Genomic DNA, 23,498 nt, shown 5'->3' with positions numbered 1-23,498 from the left:
CATTCCACTAGTCTAGGAAAATCACTAACCAAACAGCACCAGCAACAATACGCCCTGCAGAAGGGGAGGAAATCTAATGATGGCAGTTACTGCATTATACCATTTTAAAAGGCCCAGTTTTCCACTGAAACGTAAGGAGACTTTCAGCGATACGGAAAAGTATGGCCCCTACACAGGGAAAAACAAATGTCAATACAAACCGCCTCTGAGGGAGCCCAAACACTGGACTTACTGGACTAAGACTTTTAACGAGCTATTTCAAATACGTTCAGAAAATGTTTTAAAACCACAGGAGCATATCTAAGTGGCATAGAAGGAATATTTCTTCCCAATCCTGGGACATGTAAACACTATTTACCTTGAGAGGCATGCATCTCTGTTTTGGGGAGCTTAGGAGAGAGAGGAGCAACATCAGTTTGCTCAGAAGGTCCCTCGGTGGTTTGTTTTCCAGCTATGTCCTCCTCAACTGTTATCAAAAAAAGTGTCGGTTATAACTGACATAGTCTAGCATTTTCATATCATCGGCATAAAACACATGTTTCTAAATCATTTTTCTACTATGACTTCATCAACAGTTTACGAATCATTTGCTTGTGTATCACCCACACGTTCATTTCATTCTATAAAATATTTCAGTGGCATCATATTCCAGAGTTTAAAGCACTAGGTGTGGGTTTAATTTATTCTACTGCCATCACGTATCTGCAAACATCTCAGGAGGCAGGGAGGCAACCAATTATAATGTGTCTAAAAATTATTCCCACCAGCAAGAAAAGTTCAGAATTCAGTGGAGTTAGGGCGAAGGAAGTAACGGTAAAATGAACAGCCCACCTCACAGGCAACAACCCTGGCCTAGGGCTGCCATTACAACCACCCGACTGCTTACTTATCTTTCAGACAAAGGCATTTCTAGCTGAAGGACCACTCTTTAAGGCGTGATCCTACAAGCAAAGACAGCTCGAATGATCAACTACCCTCTAAATATTCATCGATATCTTGACTTAACCTCAAACTCTAAGGAGAAAGGAAGTACGACAGAACTCTTCAAAGTCTGATAATAGACTTCAAGCGAGAACAACCAAGGTCAATCTTCACCTGGTCCTAAATGGTTGGGGGCCAAGGCATGTCTCTCCAAGTCATGTCACGAGCAACCTTTAGCCATCCACTTGTCGACTGGCTACTGACAAATCTAAGAGAGTTATTACTACTTGATTTTATTTTGAACCATCGACTATAAAACCAAGGGGCAAAACCTATTTTCGTCAATGACAAATAACTTCGAAAATTGCAACATTTAAATTAGAAGAAAAGAAAGCATTGACTTTCTCGTACCCATTAGTGATACAGAAAATTTGGCTATACAAGCACACTTCTCCATACATCTTTGCCGTCCGCAGAATCTTAGCAAGATTACAAAAAGTCTTTGGTTCTCTTTTCCTTGTAACGCTTTCTCCAAGAAACGTTTATGAAACTGGTGTATGGTCTGCTATCTATCTGGTGCTGCTACAAGCATGATGTTGACTCTTGATTTCTGCTGCTGGGTATTATACTACGCTGCAGCTTAAAGCTGTTGCTGCTGAGACAACTAGAAAACTCCAGATTATTTTCAAACTCCCACTTTGAAAAGTCATCATAGAGAGGCACTGCCAGGGCAACTGACTGAGGGCTTCTGAAAATCCACGCCTGCACCCAAATAACAAAAACACGGGCAAAATCCACTTTTCCAAAGCTCTGGATGCTGCCTAAAAGATCACAACAATCCGAAAATCATTTGTTCAGCAAAAAGTGACTTAACGCAAGAAAGAATAGCAAAGTCTGAGGCATTTTAGCGTCCCCACTGCCATGCCCTTCACCCTACTTTGGGAGCACACTTGCAAACAAACACCTTTGCAATATACTAGCTATGAAAACCAGCAGCCTAGCCATCACTGGACAGGACACGATGGGTCTGGAGCTGTCCAACAGCCCCACACTGGGAAACGATGACAATTTGAGCGACCTTGCAGATAACCGACAATCTGTGATATCAGGCCTTGTTTTATTTCACCTGAATCAGAACCGGCTCTCTCTGAGCAGCTATTGGCAATCCTCTGACCTTGCAGCTGCCTGAGGCGGCAGTACCAGTTGGGGCCCAAAAGAAGCTATCCAAAAAGCCTGAAAGGAAAACCTGGAGAATAGATATCCATTCGGGTGAAAAGCACTGAGATATTCCTGGCAATCTAGACGGTCTTATGCATGCTCAGCAACGTAGTGGTGGCCCTCATCTCTCATTTACTTGACGACCTTCATACTCTGCACAAAGCAGACTTGTAAACTGCCTGCTGGAGTTTTGAAGGTGACTCCCAGCACACAGACACACACACACACACACACACACACACACACACAAGACTCCTGGCACAGGCGGGGACACACACCACTCCCAGGCGTTGAAGGAAATCCCTGTCCAATCACTAGCTGGCCACTAAGACAACTGAGAAGACTTCAGTGGACACGCATGGCAAAAGTTGCCCAGGAAAAGTCATTCCACTAGTCTAGGAAAATCACTAACCAAACAGCACCAGCAACAATACGCCCTGCAGAAGGGGAGGAAATCTAATGATGGCAGTTACTGCATTATACCATTTTAAAAGGCCCAGTTTTCCACTGAAACGTAAGGAGACTTTCAGCGATACGGAAAAGTATGGCCCCTACACAGGGAAAAACAAATGTCAATACAAACCGCCTCTGAGGGAGCCCAAACACTGGACTTACTGGACTAAGACTTTTAACGAGCTATTTCAAATACGTTCAGAAAATGTTTTAAAACCACAGGAGCATATGTAAGTGGCATAGAAGGAATATTTCTTCCCAATCCTGGGACATGTAAACACTATTTACCTTGAGAGGCATGCATCTCTGTTTTGGGGAGCTTAGGAGAGAGAGGAGCAACATCAGTTTGCTCAGAAGGTCCCTCGGTGGTTTGTTTTCCAGCTATGTCCTCCTCAACTGTTATCAAAAAAAGTGTCGGTTATAACTGACATAGTCTAGCATTTTCATATCATCGGCATAAAACACATGTTTCTAAATCATTTTTCTACTATGACTTCATCAACAGTTTACGAATCATTTGCTTGTGTATCACCCACACGTTCATTTCATTCTATAAAATATTTCAGTGGCATCATATTCCAGAGTTTAAAGCACTAGGTGTGGGTTTAATTTATTCTACTGCCATCACGTATCTGCAAACATCTCAGGAGGCAGGGAGGCAACCAATTATAATGTGTCTAAAAATTATTCCCACCAGCAAGAAAAGTTCAGAATTCAGTGGAGTTAGGGCGAAGGAAGTAACGGTAAAATGAACAGCCCACCTCACAGGCAACAACCCTGGCCTAGGGCTGCCATTACAACCACCCGACTGCTTACTTATCTTTCAGACAAAGGCATTTCTAGCTGAAGGACCACTCTTTAAGGCGTGATCCTACAAGCAAAGACAGCTCGAATGATCAACTACCCTCTAAATATTCATCGATATCTTGACTTAACCTCAAACTCTAAGGAGAAAGGAAGTACGACAGAACTCTTCAAAGTCTGATAATAGACTTCAAGCGAGAACAACCAAGGTCAATCTTCACCTGGTCCTAAATGGTTGGGGGCCAAGGCATGTCTCTCCAAGTCATGTCACGAGCAACCTTTAGCCATCCACTTGTCGACTGGCTACTGACAAATCTAAGAGAGTTATTACTACTTGATTTTATTTTGAACCATCGACTATAAAACCAAGGGGCAAAACCTATTTTCGTCAATGACAAATAACTTCGAAAATTGCAACATTTAAATTAGAAGAAAAGAAAGCATTGACTTTCTCGTACCCATTAGTGATACAGAAAATTTGGCTATACAAGCACACTTCTCCATACATCTTTGCCGTCCGCAGAATCTTAGCAAGATTACAAAAAGTCTTTGGTTCTCTTTTCCTTGTAACGCTTTCTCCAAGGAACGTTTATGAAACTGGTGTATGGTCTGCTATCTATCTGGTGCTGCTACAAGCATGATGTTGACTCTTGATTTCTGCTGCTGGGTATTATACTACGCTGCAGCTTAAAGCTGTTGCTGCTGAGACAACTAGAAAACTCCAGATTATTTTCAAACTCCCACTTTGAAAAGTCATCATAGAGAGGCACTGCCAGGGCAACTGACTGAGGGCTTCTGAAAATCCACGCCTGCACCCAAATAACAAAAACACGGGCAAAATCCACTTTTCCAAAGCTCTGGATGCTGCCTAAAAGATCACAACAATCCGAAAATCATTTGTTCAGCAAAAAGTGACTTAACGCAAGAAAGAATAGCAAAGTCTGAGGCATTTTAGCGTCCCCACTGCCATGCCCTTCACCCTACTTTGGGAGCACACTTGCAAACAAACACCTTTGCAATATACTAGCTATGAAAACCAGCAGCCTAGCCATCACTGGACAGGACACGATGGGTCTGGAGCTGTCCAGCAGCCCCACACTGGGAAACGATGACAATTTGAGCGACCTTGCAGATAACCGACAATCTGTGATATCAGGCCTTGTTTTATTTCACCTGAATCAGAACCGGCTCTCTCTGAGCAGCTATTGGCAATCCTCTGACCTTGCAGCTGCCTGAGGCGGCAGTACCAGTTGGGGCCCAAAAGAAGCTATCCAAAAAGCCTGAAAGGAAAACCTGGAGAATAGATATCCATTCGGGTGAAAAGCACTGAGATATTCCTGGCAATCTAGACGGTCTTATGCATGCTCAGCAACGTAGTGGTGGCCCTCATCTCTCATTTACTTGACGACCTTCATACTCTGCACAAAGCAGACTTGTAAACTGCCTGCTGGAGTTTTGAAGGTGACTCCCAGCACACAGACACACACACACACACACACACACACACACACACACAAGACTCCTGGCACAGGCAGGGACACACAACACTCCCAGGCGTTGAAGGAAATCCCTGTCCAATCACTAGCTGGCCACTAAGACAACTGAGAAGACTTCAGTGGACACGCATGGCAAAAGTTGCCCAGGAAAAGTCATTCCACTAGTCTAGGAAAATCACTAACCAAACAGCACCAGCAACAATACGCCCTGCAGAAGGGGAGGAAATCTAATGATGACAGTTACTGCATTATACCATTTTAAAAGGCCCAGTTTTCCACTGAAACGTAAGGAGACTTTCAGCGATACGGAAAAGTATGGCCCCTACACAGGGAAAAACAAATGTCAATACAAACCGCCTCTGAGGGAGCCCAAACACTGGACTTACTGGACTAAGACTTTTAACGAGCTATTTCAAATACGTTCAGAAAATGTTTTAAAACCACAGGAGCATATGTAAGTGGCATAGAAGGAATATTTCTTCCCAATCCTGGGACATGTAAACACTATTTACCTTGAGAGGCATGCATCTCTGTTTTGGGGAGCTTAGGAGAGAGAGGAGCAACATCAGATAGATTTTGCTCAGAAGGTCCCTCGGTGGTTTGTTTTCCAGCTATGTCCTCCTCAACTGTTATCAAAAAAAGTGTCGGTTATAACTGACATAGTCTAGCATTTTCATATCATCGGCATAAAACACATGTTTCTAAATCATTTTTCTACTATGACTTCATCAACAGTTTACGAATCATTTGCTTGTGTATCACCCACACGTTCATTTCATTCTATAAAATATTTCAGTGGCATCATATTCCAGAGTTTAAAGCACTAGGTGTGGGTTTAATTTATTCTACTGCCATCACGTATCTGCAAACATCTCAGGAGGCAGGGAGGCAACCAATTATAATGTGTCTAAAAATTATTCCCACCAGCAAGAAAAGTTCAGAATTCAGTGGAGTTAGGGCGAAGGAAGTAACGGTAAAATGAACAGCCCACCTCACAGGCAACAACCCTGGCCTAGGGCTGCCATTACAACCACCCGACTGCTTACTTATCTTTCAGACAAAGGCATTTCTAGCTGAAGGACCACTCTTTAAGGCGTGATCCTACAAGCAAAGACAGCTCGAATGATCAACTACCCTCTAAATATTCATCGATATCTTGACTTAACCTCAAACTCTAAGGAGAAAGGAAGTACGACAGAACTCTTCAAAGTCTGATAATAGACTTCAAGCGAGAACAACCAAGGTCAATCTTCACCTGGTCCTAAATGGTTGGGGGCCAAGGCATGTCTCTCCAAGTCATGTCACGAGCAACCTTTAGCCATCCACTTGTCGACTGGCTACTGACAAATCTAAGAGAGTTATTACTACTTGATTTTATTTTGAACCATCGACTATAAAACCAAGGGGCAAAACCTATTTTCGTCAATGACAAATAACTTCGAAAATTGCAACATTTAAATTAGAAGAAAAGAAAGCATTGACTTTCTCGTACCCATTAGTGATACAGAAAATTTGGCTATACAAGCACACTTCTCCATACATCTTTGCCGTCCACAGAATCTTAGCAAGATTACAAAAAGTCTTTGGTTCTCTTTTCCTTGTAACGCTTTCTCCAAGGAACGTTTATGAAACTGGTGTATGGTCTGCTATCTATCTGGTGCTGCTACAAGCATGATGTTGACTCTTGATTTCTGCTGCTGGGTATTATACTACGCTGCAGCTTAAAGCTGTTGCTGCTGAGACAACTAGAAAACTCCAGATTATTTTCAAACTCCCACTTTGAAAAGTCATCATAGAGAGGCACTGCCAGGGCAACTGACTGAGGGCTTCTGAAAATCCACGCCTGCACCCAAATAACAAAAACACGGGCAAAATCCACTTTTCCAAAGCTCTGGATGCTGCCTAAAAGATCACAACAATCCGAAAATCATTTGTTCAGCAAAAAGTGACTTAACGCAAGAAAGAATAGCAAAGTCTGAGGCATTTTAGCGTCCCCACTGCCATGCCCTTCACCCTACTTTGGGAGCACACTTGCAAACAAACACCTTTGCAATATACTAGCTATGAAAACCAGCAGCCTAGCCATCACTGGACAGGACACGATGGGTCTGGAGCTGTCCAGCAGCCCCACACTGGGAAACGATGACAATTTGAGCGACCTTGCAGATAACCGACAATCTGTGATATCAGGCCTTGTTTTATTTCACCTGAATCAGAACCGGCTCTCTCTGAGCAGCTATTGGCAATCCTCTGACCTTGCAGCTGCCTGAGGCGGCAGTACCAGTTGGGGCCCAAAAGAAGCTATCCAAAAAGCCTGAAAGGAAAACCTGGAGAATAGATATCCATTCGGGTGAAAAGCACTGAGATATTCCTGGCAATCTAGACGGTCTTATGCATGCTCAGCAATGTAGTGGTGGCCCTCATCTCTCATTTACTTGACGACCTTCATACTCTGCACAAAGCAGACTTGTAAACTGCCTGCTGGGGTTTTGAAGGTCACTCCCAACACACACACACACACACACACACACACACACACAAGACTCCTGGCACAGGCGGGGACACACACCACTCCCAGGCGTTGAAGGAAATCCCTGTCCAATCACTAGCTGGCCACTAAGACAACTGAGAAGACTTCAGTGGACACGCATGGCAAAAGTTGCCCAGGAAAAGTCATTCCACTAGTCTAGGAAAATCACTAACCAAACAGCACCAGCAACAATACGCCCTGCAGAAGGGGAGGAAATCTAATGATGGCAGTTACTGCATTATACCATTTTAAAAGGCCCAGTTTTCCACTGAAACGTAAGGAGACTTTCAGCGATACGGAAAAGTATGGCCCCTACACAGGGAAAAACAAATGTCAATACAAACCGCCTCTGAGGGAGCCCAAACACTGGACTTACTGGACTAAGACTTTTAACGAGCTATTTCAAATACGTTCAGAAAATGTTTTAAAACCACAGGAGCATATGTAAGTGGCATAGAAGGAATATTTCTTCCCAATCCTGGGACATGTAAACACTATTTACCTTGAGAGGCATGCATCTCTGTTTTGGGGAGCTTAGGAGAGAGAGGAGCAACATCAGTTTGCTCAGAAGGTCCCTCGGTGGTTTGTTTTCCAGCTATGTCCTCCTCAACTGTTATCAAAAAAAGTGTCGGTTATAACTGACATAGTCTAGCATTTTCATATCATCGGCATAAAACACATGTTTCTAAATCATTTTTCTACTATGACTTCATCAACAGATTACGAATCATTTGCTTGTGTATCACCCACACGTTCATTTCATTCTATAAAATATTTCAGTGGCATCATATTCCAGAGTTTAAAGCACTAGGTGTGGGTTTAATTTATTCTACTGCCATCACGTATCTGCAAACATCTCAAGAGGCAGGGAGGCAACCAATTATAATGTGTCTAAAAATTATTCCCACCAGCAAGAAAAGTTCAGAATTCAGTGGAGTTAGGGCGAAGGAAGTAACGGTAAAATGAACAGCCCACCTCACAGGCAACAACCCTGGCCTAGGGCTACCATTACAACCACCCGACTGCTTACTTATCTTTCAGACAAAGACATTTCTAGCTGAAGGACCACTCTTTAAGGCGTGATCCTACAAGCAAAGACAGCTCGAATGATCAACTACCCTCTAAACATTCATCGATATCTTGACTTAACCTCAAACTCTAAGGAGAAAGGAAGTACGACAGAACTCTTCAAAGTCTGATAATAGACTTCAAGCGAGAACAACCAAGGTCAATCTTCACCTGGTCCTAAATGGTTGGGGGCCAAGGCATGTCTCTCCAAGTCATGTCACGAGCAACCTTTAGCCATCCTCTTGTCGACTGGCTACTGACAAATCTAAGAGAGTTATTACTACTTGATTTTATTTTGAACCATCGACTATAAAACCAAGGGGCAAAACCTATTTTCGTCAATGACAAATAACTTCGAAAATTGCAACATTTAAATTAGAAGAAAAGAAAGCACTGACTTTCTCGTACCCATTAGTGATACAGAAAATTTGGCTATACAAGCACACTTCTCCATACATCTTTGCCGTCCGCAGAATCTTAGCAAGATTACAAAAAGTCTTTGGTTCTCTTTTCCTTGTAACGCTTTCTCCAAGGAACGTTTATGAAACTGGTGTATGGTCTGCTATCTATCTGGTGCTGCTACAAGCATGATGTTGACTCTTGATTTCTGCTGCTGGGTATTATACTACGCTGCAGCTTAAAGCTGTTGCTGCTGAGACAACTAGAAAACTCCAGATTATTTTCAAACTCCCACTTTGAAAAGTCATCATAGAGAGGCACTGCCAGGGCAACTGACTGAGGGCTTCTGAAAATCCACGCCTGCACCCAAATAACAAAAACACTGACAAAATCCACTTTTCCAAAGCTCTGGATGCTGCCTAAAAGATCACAACAATCCGAAAATCATTTGTTCAGCAAAAAGTGACTTAACGCAAGAAAGAATAGCAAAGTCTGAGGCATTTTAGCGTCCCCACTGCCATGCCCTTCACCCTACTTTGGGAGCACACTTGCAAACAAACACCTTTGCAATATACTAGCTATGAAAACCAGCAGCCTAGCCATCACTGGACAGGACACGATGGGTCTGGAGCTGTCCAACAGCCCCACACTGGGAAACGATGACAATTTGAGCGACCTTGCAGATAACCGACAATCTGTGATATCAGGCCTTGTTTTATTTCACCTGAATCAGAACTGGCTCTCTCTGAGCAGCTATTGGCAATCCTCTGACCTTGCAGCTGCCTGAGGCGGCAGTACCAGTTGGGGCCCAAAAGAAGCTATCCAAAAAGCCTGAAAGGAAAACCTGGAGAATAGATATCCATTCGGGTGAAAAGCACTGAGATATTCCTGGCAATCTAGACGGTCTTATGCATGCTCAGCAACGTAGTGGTGGCCCTCATCTCTCATTTACTTGACGACCTTCATACTCTGCACAAAGCAGACTTGTAAACTGCCTGCTGGAGTTTTGAAGGTGACTCCCAGCACACAGACACACACACACACACACACATACACACGACTCCTGGCACAGGCGGGGACACACACCACTCCCAGGCGTTGAAGGAAATTCCTGTCCAATCACTAGCTGGCCACTAAGACAACTGAGAAGACTTCAGTGGACACGCATGGCAAAAGTTGCCCAGGAAAAGTCATTCCACTAGCCTAGGAAAATCACTAACCAAACAGCACCAGCAACAATACGCCCTGCAGAAGGGGAGGAAATCTAATGATGGCAGTTACTGCATTATACCATTTTAAAAGGCCCAGTTTTCCACTGAAACGTAAGGAGACTTTCAGCGATACGGAAAAGTATGGCCCCTACACAGGGAAAAACAAATGTCAATACAAACCGCCTCTGAGGCAGCCCAAACACTGGACTTACTGGACTAAGACTTTTAACGAGCTATTTCAAATACGTTCAGAAAATGTTTTAAAACCACAGGAGCATATGTAAGTGGCATAGAAGGAATATTTCTTCCCAATCCTGGGACATGTAAACACTATTTACCTTGAGAGGCATGCATCTCTGTTTTGGGGAGCTTAGGAGAGAGAGGAGCAACATCAGATAGATTTTGCTCAGACGGTCCCTCGGTGGTTTGTTTTCCAGCTATGTCCTCCTCAACTGTTATCAAAAAAAGTGTCGGTTATAACTGACATAGTTTAGCATTTTCATATCGTCGGCATAAAACACATGTTTCTAAATCATTTTTCTACTATGACTTCATCAACAGTTTACGAATCATTTGCTTGTGTATCACCCACACGTTCATTTCATTCTATAAAATATTTCAGTGGCATCATATTCCAGAGTTTAAAGCACTAGGTGTGGGTTAATTTATTCTACTGCCATCACGTATCTGCAAACATCTCAGGAGGCAGGGAGGCAACCAATTATAATGTGTCTAAAAATTATTCCCACCAGCAAGAAAAGTTCAGAATTCAGTGGAGTTAGGGCGAAGGAAGTAACGGTAAAATGAACAGCCCACCTCACAGGCAACAACCCTGGCCTAGGGCTGCCATTACAACCACCCGACTGCTTACTTATCTTTCAGACAAAGGCATTTCTAGCTGAAGGACCACTCTTTAAGGCGTGATCCTACAAGCAAAGACAGCTCGAATGATCAACTACCCTCTAAATATTCATCGATATCTTGACTTAACCTCAAACTCTAAGGAGATAGGAAGTACGACAGAAGTCTTCAAAGTCTAATAATAGACTTCAAGCGAGAACAACCAAGGTCAATCTTCACCTGGTCCTAAATGGTTGGGGGCCAAGGCATGTCTCTCCAAGTCATGTCACGAGCAACCTTTAGCCATCCACTTGTCGACTGGCTATTGACAAATCTAAGAGAGTTATTACTACTTGATTTTATTTTGAACCATCGACTATAAAACCAAGGGGCAAAACCTATTTTCGTCAATGACAAATAACTTCGAAAATTGCAACATTTAAATTAGAAGAAAAGAAAGCATTGACTTTCTCGTACCCATTAGTGATACAGAAAATTTGGCTATACAAGCACACTTCTCCATACATCTTTGCCGTCCGCAGAATCTTAGCAAGATTACAAAAAGTCTTTGGTTCTCTTTTCCTTGTAACGCTTTCTCCAAGAAACGTTTATGAAACTGGTGTATGGTCTGCTATCTATCTGGTGCTGCTACAAGCATGATGTTGACTCTTGATTTCTGCTGCTGGGTATTATACTACGCTGCAGCTTAAAGCTGTTGCTGCTGAGACAACTAGAAAACTCCAGATTATTTTCAAACTCCCACTTTGAAAAGTCATCATAGAGAGGCACTGCCAGGGCAACTGACTAAGGGCTTCTGAAAATCCACGCCTGCACCCAAATAACAAAAACACGGGCAAAATCCACTTTTCCAAAGCTTTGGATGCTGACTAAAGGATCACAACAATCCAAAAATCATTTGTTCAGCAAAAACTGACTTAACGCAAGAAAGAATAGGAAAGTCTGAGGCATTTTAGCGTCCCCACTGCCATGCCCTTCACCCTACTTTGGGAGCACACTTGCAAACAAACACCTTTGCAATATACTAGCTATGAAAACCAGCAGCCTATCCATCACTGGACAGGACACAATGGGTCTGGAGCTGTCCATCAGCCCCACACTGGGAAACGATGACAATTTGAGCGACCTTGCAGATAACCGACAATCTGTGATATCAGGCCTTGTTTTATTTCACCTCAATCAGAACCGGCTCTCTCTGAGCAGCTATTGGCAATCCTCTGACCTTGCAGCTGCCTGAGGCGGCAGTACCAGTTGGGGCCCAAAAGAAGCTATCCAAAAAGCCTGAATGGAAAACCTGGAGAATAGATATCCATTCGGGTGAAAAGCACTGAGATATTCCTGGCAATCTAGACGGTCTTATGCATGCTCAGCAACGTAGTGGTGGCCCTCATCTCTCATTTACTTGACGACCTTCATACTCTGCACAAAGCAGATTTGTAAACTGCCTGCTGGAGTTTTGAAGGTGACTACCTACACACACACACACACACGTCTTCTGGCAAAGGCAGGGGGACACACCACTTCCAGGCGTTGAAGGAAATCCCTTTCCAATCACTAGCTGACCACTAGATAACTGAGAGGACTTCAGTAGTCACAGAAAACAAATTTAGCCTAAGAAGCCTGATCAAATTAGACTCAGAATGTCACTGAAGAAGCAACTCCAGGAACAACAAGCTCTGGAGATTGGAATGAAATGTAATGATAAGTGTTTTTGCATTATATCACTTAAAAAGGCCGAGTTGTCAACTGAAATATAGAAAGACATGTAAAGTAACAGAAAAGGATGGAGCATACACAGGGCAAAACCTATGTCAATACAAATTGCCTCTGAGGAAGCCCAGACACTGAACTTAGTGGACAATGTCTTTGCATAGGCTATTTTATATACTTTCACAAAATTTTTAAAATATTAGAGTACATATAAGTAATACACTATAACTTTTCTTCTCAATCCAGGGACATGTAAATACTATTTACCTTGAGAGGCATGCATCTCTGTTTTGAGGAGCTTAGGAGGTAGAGGAGCAACATCAGACAGAGGTTGCTCAGAAGGTCTCTTGGTGGTTTGTTTTTCAGTTAGGTCCTCCTCAACTGTTGTCAAAAAGAGATTGTGTTCTCATAAGATATTATAGAATTTTCATACCATCAGCATGAAACACATGTTTCTAAATCATTTTTCGACTAAAACTTCAACAACAGTTCATGAATTATTAGATTATGTATGAACAACATGTTCATTTCATCCTATAAACTATTTCAGTGACATCATATTCCAGAGTTTAAAGTAGTAGGTCTGGGTTTAACTTATTCTAGGGCCATCACGAATCTGCAAACATCTCAAGATGCAGGGAGGTAACCAATTATAATGTGTCTAATAATTGTTCCCACGAGCAGGGGCAGTACTGGTATAATTAACAGCCCATTTCACAGGCAACAACGCTGGCCTAGGGCTGCCATTACTACCACTCAACTGCTTACTTATCTTACAACCAAATGCATTTCTACCTGAAAGACCACTCTTTAAGGCATGATCCTACAAGGAAAGACAGCTCGAATGATCAATTACACTCTAAATATTCATCAATATCTTGATTCACACTCAAAATCTAAGGAAAAGGTATGTACAATAGAACTCTTCAAAGTCTGAGAATAGACTTTAAGTGAGAACAACCAAGGTCAATCTTCACCTGGTTCTAAATGGTTGGGGGCCAAGGCACGTCTCTCCAAGTCATGTCACGAGCAACCTTTAGCCATCCACTTGTCGACTGACTACTGACAAATCTAAGAGAGTTATTACTACTTGATTTTATTTTCAACCATCGACTATAAAACCAAGGGGCAAAACCTATTTTCGTCAATGACAAATAACTTCGAAAATTGCAACATTTAAATTAGAAGAAAAGAAAGCATTGACTTTCTCATACCCATTAATGATACAGAAAATTTGGCTATACACATACAGTTCTCCATACATCTTTGCCGTCCTCAGAATCTTAGCAAAATTACAAAAAGTCTTTGATTCTCTTATAACACTTTCTCCAAGAAACGTTTATGAAACTGGTGTATGGTCTGCTATCTATCTGGTGCTGCTACAAGCATAATGTTGACTCTTGATTTCTGCTTCTAGGTATTATACTACGCTGCAGCTTAAAGCTGTTGCTGCTGAGACAACTAGAAAACTCCAGATTATTTTCAAACTCCCACTTGAAAAGTCATCATAGAGAGGCACTGCCAGGGCAACTGACTGAGGACTTCTGAAAATCCACGCCTGCCCCAAATAACAAAAACACTGGCAAAATCCACTTTTCCAAAGCTCTGGATGCTGACTAAAAGATTACAACAATCCAAAAATCATTTGTTCAGCATAAAGTGACTTAACGCAAGAAAGAATAGCAAAGTCTGAGGCATTTTAGCATCCCCACTACCATGCCCTTCACCCTACTTTGGGAGCACACTTGCAAACAAACACCTTTTCAATATACTAGCTATGAAAACCAGCAGCCTAGCCATCACTGGACAGGACACGATGGGTCTGGAGCTGTCCAACAGCCCCACACTGGGAAACAATGACAATTTGAGCGACGTTGCAGATAACCGACAATCTGTGATATCAGGCCTTGTTTTATTTCACCTGAATCAGAACCGGCTCTCTCTGAGCAGCTATTGGCAATCCTCTGACCTTGCAGCTGCCTGAGGTGGCAGTACCAGTTGGGGCCCAAAAGATGCTATCCAAAAACCTGAAAGGAAAACCTGGAGAATAGATATCCATTCGGGTGAAAAGCACTGAGATATCGTGGCAATCCAGACGGTCTTATGCATGCTCAGCAACGTAGTGGTGGCCCTCATCTCTCATTTACTTGACGACCTTCATACTCTGCACAAAGCAGACTTGTAAACTGCCTGCTGGAGTTTTGAAGGTGACTCCCAACACACACGCGCGCACACACACACACACACACACACACAAGACTCCTTGCAAAGGCGGGGAGACACACCACTTCCAGGCGTTGAAGGAAATCCCTCTCCAATCACTAGCTGGCCGCTAGATAACTGAGAGGACTTCAGTAGTCATAGAAGACAAATTTAGCCCAAGAAGCCTGATCAGATTAGACTCAGAATGTCACTGAAGAAGCAACTCCAGGAACAACAAGCTCTGCAGATTGGAAAGAAATCTAATGATAAGAGTTTTTGCATTATATCACTTAAAAAGCCCGAGTTGTCAACTGAAATATAGAAAGACATGTAAAGTAACAGAAAAGGATGGAGCATACACAGGGCAAAACCTATGTCAATACAAATTGCCTCTGAGGAAGCCCAGACACTGAACTTAGTGGACAATGTCTTTGCATAGGCTATTTTATATACTTTCACAAAATTTTTAAAATATTAGAGTACATATAAGTAATACACTATAACTTTTCTTCTCAATCCAGGGACATGTAAATACTATTTACCTTGAGAGGCATGCATCTCTGTTTTGAGGAGCTTAGGAGGTAGAGGAGCAACATCAGACAGAGGTTGCTCAGAAGGTCTCTTGGTGGTTTGTTTTTCAGTTAGGTCCTCCTCAACTGTTGTCAAAAAGAGATTGTGTTCTCATAAGATATTATAGAATTTTCATACCATCAGCATAAAACACATGTTTCTAAATCATTTTTCGACTAAAATTTCAACAACAGTTCATGAATTATTGGATTATGTATGAACAACATGTTCATTTCATCCTATAAACTATTTCAGTGACATCATATTGCAGAGTTTAAAGCACTAGGTCTGGGTTTAACTTATTCTAGGGCCATCACGAATCTGCAAACATCTCAAGATGCAGGGAGGTAACCAATTATAATGTGTCTAATAATTGTTCCCACGAGCAGGGGCAGTACTGGTATAATTAACAGCCCATTTCACAGGCAACAACGCTGGCCTAGGGCTGCCATTACTACCACTCAACTGCTTACTTATCTTTCAACCAAATGCATTTCTACCTGAAAGACCACTCTTTAAGGCATGATCCTACAAGGAAAGACAGCTCGAATGATCAATTACACTCTAAATATTCATCAATATCTTGATTCACACTCAAAATCTAAGGAAAAGGTATGTACAATAGAACTCTTCAAAGTCTGAGAATAGACTTTAAGTGAGAACAACCAAGGTCAATCTTCACCTGGTTCTAAATGGTTGGGGGCCAAGGCACGTCTCTCCAAGTCATGTCACGAGCAACCTTTAGCCATCCACTTATTGACTGACTACTGACAAATCTAAGAGAGTTATTACTACTTGATTTTATTTTGAATCATTGACTATAAAACTAAGGGGCAAAACATATTTTCCTGAATGACAAATACTTCAAAAATTGCAACAATTAAATTAGAAGAAAAGAAAGCATTGACTTTTTCATACCCATTAATGATACAGAAAATTTCACTATGCAAGTATACTTCTCCATACATATTTGTCTTCCTTAGCATCTTAGCAAGATTACAAAAAGTCTTTAGTTCTCTTTCACTTGTAATGCTTTCTTTATGACAAGTTTATGAAAGTGGTGTATTATCTACTATCTATCTGGTGCTGCCTCAAGCAAACATTGACTCTTTATTTCGGCTTCTGAGTATTGTAGTACGCTGCAGTTTAAAACTGTTCCTGCTGAGATAAGTAGAAAACTCTAGATTATTTTAAAACGCCCGTATAAAAAGTCATCATACAGAGGCACTTGCAGGGCAACTGATTAAGCACTTCTGAAAATACACGCCGAGGACTTCTGAAAATACACGCCTTCATCCAAATAATGAAAAACTGGCAAAATCCACTTGTCCAAAACTCTGGATATTGATTAAAAGATTACAACAATCCAAAAATCATTTGTTCAGCAAAAAGTGACAATGCAAGAAAGAATAGCAAAGTCTGAGGCATTTTAGCATCCCCACTGCCATGCCCTTCACCCTACTTTGGGAGCACACTTGCAAACAAACACCTTTGCAATATACTAGCTATGAAAACCAGCAGCCTAGCCATCACTGGACAGGACACGATGGGTCTGGAGCTGTCCAACAGCCCCACACTGGGAAACGATGACAATTTGAGCAATCTTGCAGATAACTGACAATCTGTGATATCAGGCCTTGTTTTATTTCACCTGAATCAGAACCGGCTCTCTCTGAGCAGTTATTGGCAATCCTCTGACCTTGCAGCTGCCTGAGGCAGCAGTACCAGTTGGGGCCCAAAAGAAGCTATCCAAAAAGCCTGAAAGGAAAATCTAGAGAATAGATATCCATTCGGGTGAAAAGCACTGAGATATTCCTGGCAATCTAGACGGTCTTATGCATGCTCAGCAACGTAGTGGTGGCCCTCATCTCTCATTTACTTGACGACCTTCATACTCTGCACAAAGCAGACTTGTAAACTGCCTGCTGGAGTTTTGAAGGTGACTCCCAACACACACACACACACAAGACTCCTGGCAAAGGCGGTGAGACACACCACTTCCAGGCGTTGAAGGAAATCCCTCTCCAATCACTAGCTGTCCACTAGATAACTGAGAGGACTTCAGTAGTCATAGAAGACAAATTTAGCCCGAGAAGCCTGATCAAATTAGACTCAGAATGTCACTGAAGAAGCAACTCCAGCAACAACAAGCTCTGGAGATTGGAATGAAATCTAATGATAAGAGTTTTTGCATTATATCACTTAAAAAGGCCGAGTTGTCAACTGAAATATAGAAAGACATGTAAAGTAACAGAAAAGGATGGAGCATACACAGGACAAAACCTATGTCAATATAAATTGCCTCTGAGGAAGCCCAGACACTGAACTTAGTGGACAATGTCTTTGCATAGGCTATTTTATATACTTTCACAAAATTTTTAAAATATTAGAGTACATATAAGTAATACACTATAACTTTTCTTCTCAATCCAGGGACATGTAAATACTATTTACCTTGAGAGGCATGCATCTCTGTTTTGAGGAGCTTAGGAGGTAGAGGAGCAACATCAGACAGAGGTTGCTCAGAAGGTCTCTTGGTGGTTTGTTTTTCAGTTAGGTCCTCCTCAACTGTTGTCAAAAAGAGATTGTGTTCTCATAAGATATTATAGAATTTTCATACCATCAGCATGAAACACATGTTTCTAAATCATTTTTCGACTAAAACTTCAACAACAGTTCATGAATTATTAGATTATGTATGAACAACACGTTCATTTCATCCTATAAACTATTTCAGTGACATCATATTGCAGAGTTTAAAGCACTAGGTCTGGGTTTAACTTATTCTAGGGCCATCACGAATCTGCAAACATCTCAAGATGCAGGGAGGTAACCAATTATAATGTGTCTAATAATTGTTCCCACGAGCAGGGGCAGTACTGGTATAATTAACAGCCCATTTCACAGGCAACAACGCTGGCCTAGGGCTGCCATTACTACCACTCAACTGCTTACTTATCTTTCAACCAAATGCATTTCTACCTGAAAGACCACTCTTTAAGGCATGATCCTACAAGGAAAGACAGCTCGAATGATCAATTACACTCTAAATATTCATCAATATCTTGATTCACACTCAAAATCTAAGGAAAAGGTATGTACAATAGAACTCTTCAAAGTCTGAGAATAGACTTTAAGTGAGAACAACCAAGGTCAATCTTCACCTGGTTCTAAATGGTTGGGGGCCAAGGCACGTCTCTCCAAGTCATGTCACGAGCAACCTTTAGCCATCCACTTATTGACTGACTACTGACAAATCTAAGAGAGTTATTACTACTTGATTTTATTTTGAATCATTGACTATAAAACTAAGGGGCAAAACATATTTTCCTGAATGACAAATACTTCAAAAATTGCAACAATTAAATTAGAAGAAAAGAAAGCATTGACTTTTTCATACCCATTAATGATACAGAAAATTTCACTATGCAAGTATACTTCTCCATACATATTTGTCTTCCTTAGCATCTTAGCAAGATTACAAAAAGTCTTTAGTTCTCTTTCACTTGTAATGCTTTCTTTATGACAAGTTTATGAAAGTGGTGTATTATCTACTATCTATCTGGTGCTGCCTCAAGCATAACGTTGACTCTTTATTTCGGCTTCTGAATATTATAGTACGCTGCAGTTTAAAACTGTTCCTGCTGAGATAAGTAGAAAACTCTAGATTATTTTAAAACGCCCATATAAAAAGTCATCATACAGAGGCACTTGCAGGGCAACTGATTAAGCACTTCTGAAAATACACGCCGAGGACTTCTGAAAATACACGCCTTCATCCAAATAATGAAAAACTGGCAAAATCCACTTGTCCAAAACTCTGGATATTGATTAAAAGATTACAACAATCCAAAAATCATTTGTTCAGCAAAAAGTGACAACGCAAGAAAGAATAGCAAAGTCTGAGGCATTTTAGCGTCCCCACTGCCATGCCCTTCACCCTACTTTTGGGAGCACACTTGCAAACAAACACCTTTGCAAGTATACTAGCTATGAAAACCAGCAGCCTAGCCATCACTGGACAGGACACGATGGGTCTGGAGCTGTCCAACAGCCCCACACTGGGAAACGATGACAATTTGAGCAATCTTGCAGATAACTGACAATCTGTGATATCAGGCCTTGTTTTATTTCACCTGAATCAGAACCGGCTCTCTCTGAGCAGCTACTGGCAATCCTCTGACCTTGCAGCTGCCTGAGGTGGCAGTACCAGTTGGGGCCCAAAAGAAGCTATCCAAAAAGCCTGAAAGGAAAACCTGGAGAATAGATATCCATTCGGGTGAAAAGCACTGAGATATTCCTGGCAATCTAGACGGTCTTATGCATGCTCAGCAACGTAGTGGTGGCCCTCATCTCTCATTTACTTGACGACCTTCATACTCTGCACAAAGCAGACTTGTAAACTGCCTGCTGGAGTTTTGAAGGTGACTCCCAACACACAGACACACACACACACACACACAAGACTCCTGGCAAAGGCAGGGAGACACACCACTCCCAGGTGTTGAAGGAAATCCCTGTCCAATCACTACCTGGCCACTGTCGTACTGGAGAAGACTTCGGTAGTCATAGAAGGCACAATTAGCCCAGCAAAATTGATCAAATTAGACTCGGAATTGCACTAAACAAACAGCACCAGCAACAACAAATTCTGCAGATGGGGAGGAAATCTAATGATGAGAGTTACTGCATTATGTCAGTTAAACAGGCACAGTTTTCAACTGAAACATAAGGAAACATGCAAAGAAACAGAAAAGTATGGCGAATACACAGGGGAAAACAAATATCAATATAAAACGCCTCTGAGCAAGCCCAGACACTGGACTTTCTTGGCTGACTTCAAGCATGCTATTTTATGTATGTTGAGAAGGCTTTTTAATAATTTTGTGTAAATAATTAAAGAAAGGTATGAGAGGAATGTCTCACCAAACAGAGACTGTCAATAAAGCAGTAACAAAGAATGTAATATGAATTTGAGAATTTTTTTTAAATATATTAAATGAAATGAAAAATTCCCAAGACAGACTCAATAGCAGATCTGATGTAATAGAAGAAAGAATCAACATATTTAAAGACAGATCAATTGACATGATATAGTTAAACGAAAAAGAACCCCACCAGCATGGCTCAGTGTTTGGGTATCTTCTTATGATCCCGGAGATCATAGTTCGATTCCTGGTCAGGGCACATGTCCCGGTTGTGGCCTCCATCCCAAGTAGGGGCATGCACGAGACAGCTGATCAATGACTCTTTCATCATTGATTTTTCTTTCTCTCCCCCTTTCCCTTCCTCTCTCTCAAATCAATAAAGACATATTAAAAACATAAAAGAATGAGGACAAATGAACAGATATCAGAGACCTGTGGTCCACTATCAAGCATAACAAAAGACACATAATGAGAGAGTCCCAGGAAAGGAGAGAAAAGGGCAGAAAGAATATTTTAAGAAATAATAGGCCCTGGTCATGTAGCTCAATTGGTTGGAATGTTATCTCCATACGCCAAGGTTATAGGTTTGATCCCCGGTCAGGGCACAAGTAAGAATCAACCTATAAATGCATAAATATGTGGAACAATAAGTCAGTGTCCCTCTCTTTCTCCCCCCTCCCACTTTCCCTGCTTGCTTACCTTCCTCTTTTGCTCTCTAAATCAATAAATACAAATTTCAGGAAGAAATAATGGCTAAAAACTTCCCAAATTTGATGAAAAACATTAACTGGCATATTCAAAAAGCTCAACAATATCCAACAAAAATAAATTCAAAGATATTCACACCTAGAAAAACACAAACTGTCTAAAGCAAAAGCAAAATGAATTTTGTACAAGAAAAAGCAAATCATACAAAGAATCCTCAATAAGATTAGCAGCTAACTACAAACTACTGAAGGAAGTGGGATGACATACGCAAATCACTGAAACAAAAAGATAGTCAAGCAAGAATTCTATATTCAGCAAAACTAACCTTTAAAAAATGAAGGGGAAAATAAAAAATTTTCCATAAACAAAAACTGAGACTATTCCCTTAAGAGTCTTAGATGAGCTCTGAAAATGTTTTGCTATTGTCGTGACACAGAAAACCCCACAAAATCATGCCAATTAAAGGGTTCAAATCTTTATGTTTACTTTAAGAACCCTGATGAAACTGCTCAGGTCATCAAGAGTACACATATCCAAAAATTCACCAAGTATCTGAAGTATGTAACTTTACAAGAAGCAATGTGTCCCATTCTATTGTTACAATGGTGGAGTTGGTAGGTGTGCCCAGGCCAAACAATGGGGCTGGACACAGGATCCCTGGCTCAAAAAGAGTGTTGAATTTTTGCTGCACATGCTTAAAAATGCAAAAAATTTTGCTTTACTTAAGGGTTTAGCTCTAGATTCTCTGGTCACTGAGCACATCCAGGTGAACAAATCTCCCAAAATGCAGCCCAGAACTTACAGACCTCATGTCCAGATTAACCCATACATGAGCTCTCCCTGCCACATGGAGATGATCCTTACTGAAAAAGAGCAAACTGTTCCTAAACCAGAAGAGGAGGTTGCAAAGAAGAAAAAGATATTCCAGAAGAAACTGAAGAAACAAAACTTGTGGCCCAGGAGTAAATTCAGCATCAAATAAACGCTAATAAAATTTTTTAAAAACTGAGAGAATTCCTCAGTTGCAGAGATACCCTACAAGAAATACTAAAGGGACTTCTTCAAGTTGAAATTAAAGGGCACTAGACAGCCCAGCTGGGCATGGCTCAGCGGTTGAGCGTTGACCTAGGATCCAGGCGACCGGGTGTTCGATTCCAGGTCAGGGCACATGCCCGGGTTGTGGGCTTGATCAATGACTCTCTCATCATTGATGTTTCTATCTCTCTCTCCCCCTCTCCTTTCCTCTCTCTGAAATCAATAAAGATATATTTTAAAATAATAATAATAAAAAAATAAAGGGCACTAGACAGTACAAAAGTCCCTCCTTACCCAGGGAAATATGTTCCAAGACTCCCAGTGGATGCCTGAAACCATGAACTGTATCAAACCCTATATATACTATGATTTTTCCTATACATACATACTTATGATAAAGTTTAATCTATGAATTAGGTTCAGTAAGAGATTAACAACAGTAACATAATAAAATAGAACAATTATAACATACTATAATAAAAGTTATATGAATGTTATCTTTCTCTCAAAATACCTTATTGTACTGTACTCACCCTTCTTCTTGTGATGATGTAAGATGATACAATGCCTATGTGATGAGGTGAAGTGAGCTGAATGACGTAGGCACTGTGATGTAGCATTAGGCTACTATAAGAGTTAATTGAACACACACAAGCACTGTGATACCACAAAAGTAGATCTAATAACTAAGACGGCTACTAAGTGGCTACTGAGCAGGTACTATACACAGTGTGGTCACACTGGACAAAGAGATGATTTGCATCCCAGGCAAGGCAGAGTGAGACTTCATCATGCTACACAGAATGGTGTGCAATTTCAAATGTAAGAATTGTTTATTTCTGGAATTTTCCATTTAAAAATTTTGGACTGAAGTAGACCATGGGTAACTGAACCCTGGATAAGGAGACTGTATTGATAATTTATAAAATCATATATAAGTAATGATACCTTCAACTACTGTATAAAGCAAAACATCTGTTGTGTCAAAACAAAAACAAAAATTAATTCAAAATAGATCAATGACCTAAATAGAGCAGCTATAAAATTCGTAGGAGACAACAAAGAAGTAAATCTTTGTGAACGTGTATTAAAGCAATGTTTTCTTAGATGTGACACCAAAAGTACAAGAAAAAAAAGAAAAATAGATAAACTGGACTTCATCAAAATTAAATACTTTTGTGCTTCAAAGGACACCATCAAGAAAGTAAAAAGACAACCTACAGAATGGGAGAAAATTCAGGGTGGGCCAAAAGTAGGTTTACAGTTCTGAGTATGCAAAACACAGAGTATATTCTTTTAGTATTATTTATTAATTATTATATTATTTTCCATATGAACTGTAAATCTACTTTTTCCCTCTCCCAATATATGCAAGCCATGTATCTGA

The 23,498-nt window shown here is 41.1% G+C and overlaps 1 protein-coding gene and 1 pseudogene across 2 annotated transcripts in view; one reads left to right on the top strand and one right to left on the bottom strand.

The window, feature by feature from the left end:
- Nucleotides 1-23,498, bottom strand: part of SCML2 (Scm polycomb group protein like 2) — a 102,245-nt gene that overhangs the window by 17,337 nt on the left and 61,410 nt on the right. The gene's annotated exons all lie outside the window — the stretch shown is intronic.
- On the top strand, nucleotides 21,488-22,058 carry LOC308551677 (large ribosomal subunit protein uL22 pseudogene; annotated as a pseudogene). The gene has a single exon. The product of its transcript is annotated as a large ribosomal subunit protein uL22 pseudogene (transcript).

Source organism: Miniopterus schreibersii, assembly GCF_964146895.1.
Source record: "Miniopterus schreibersii genome assembly, chromosome: X".
NCBI lineage: Eukaryota > Metazoa > Chordata > Mammalia > Chiroptera > Miniopteridae > Miniopterus > Miniopterus schreibersii.
This window is presented reverse-complemented; position numbering and strand designations above follow the sequence as displayed.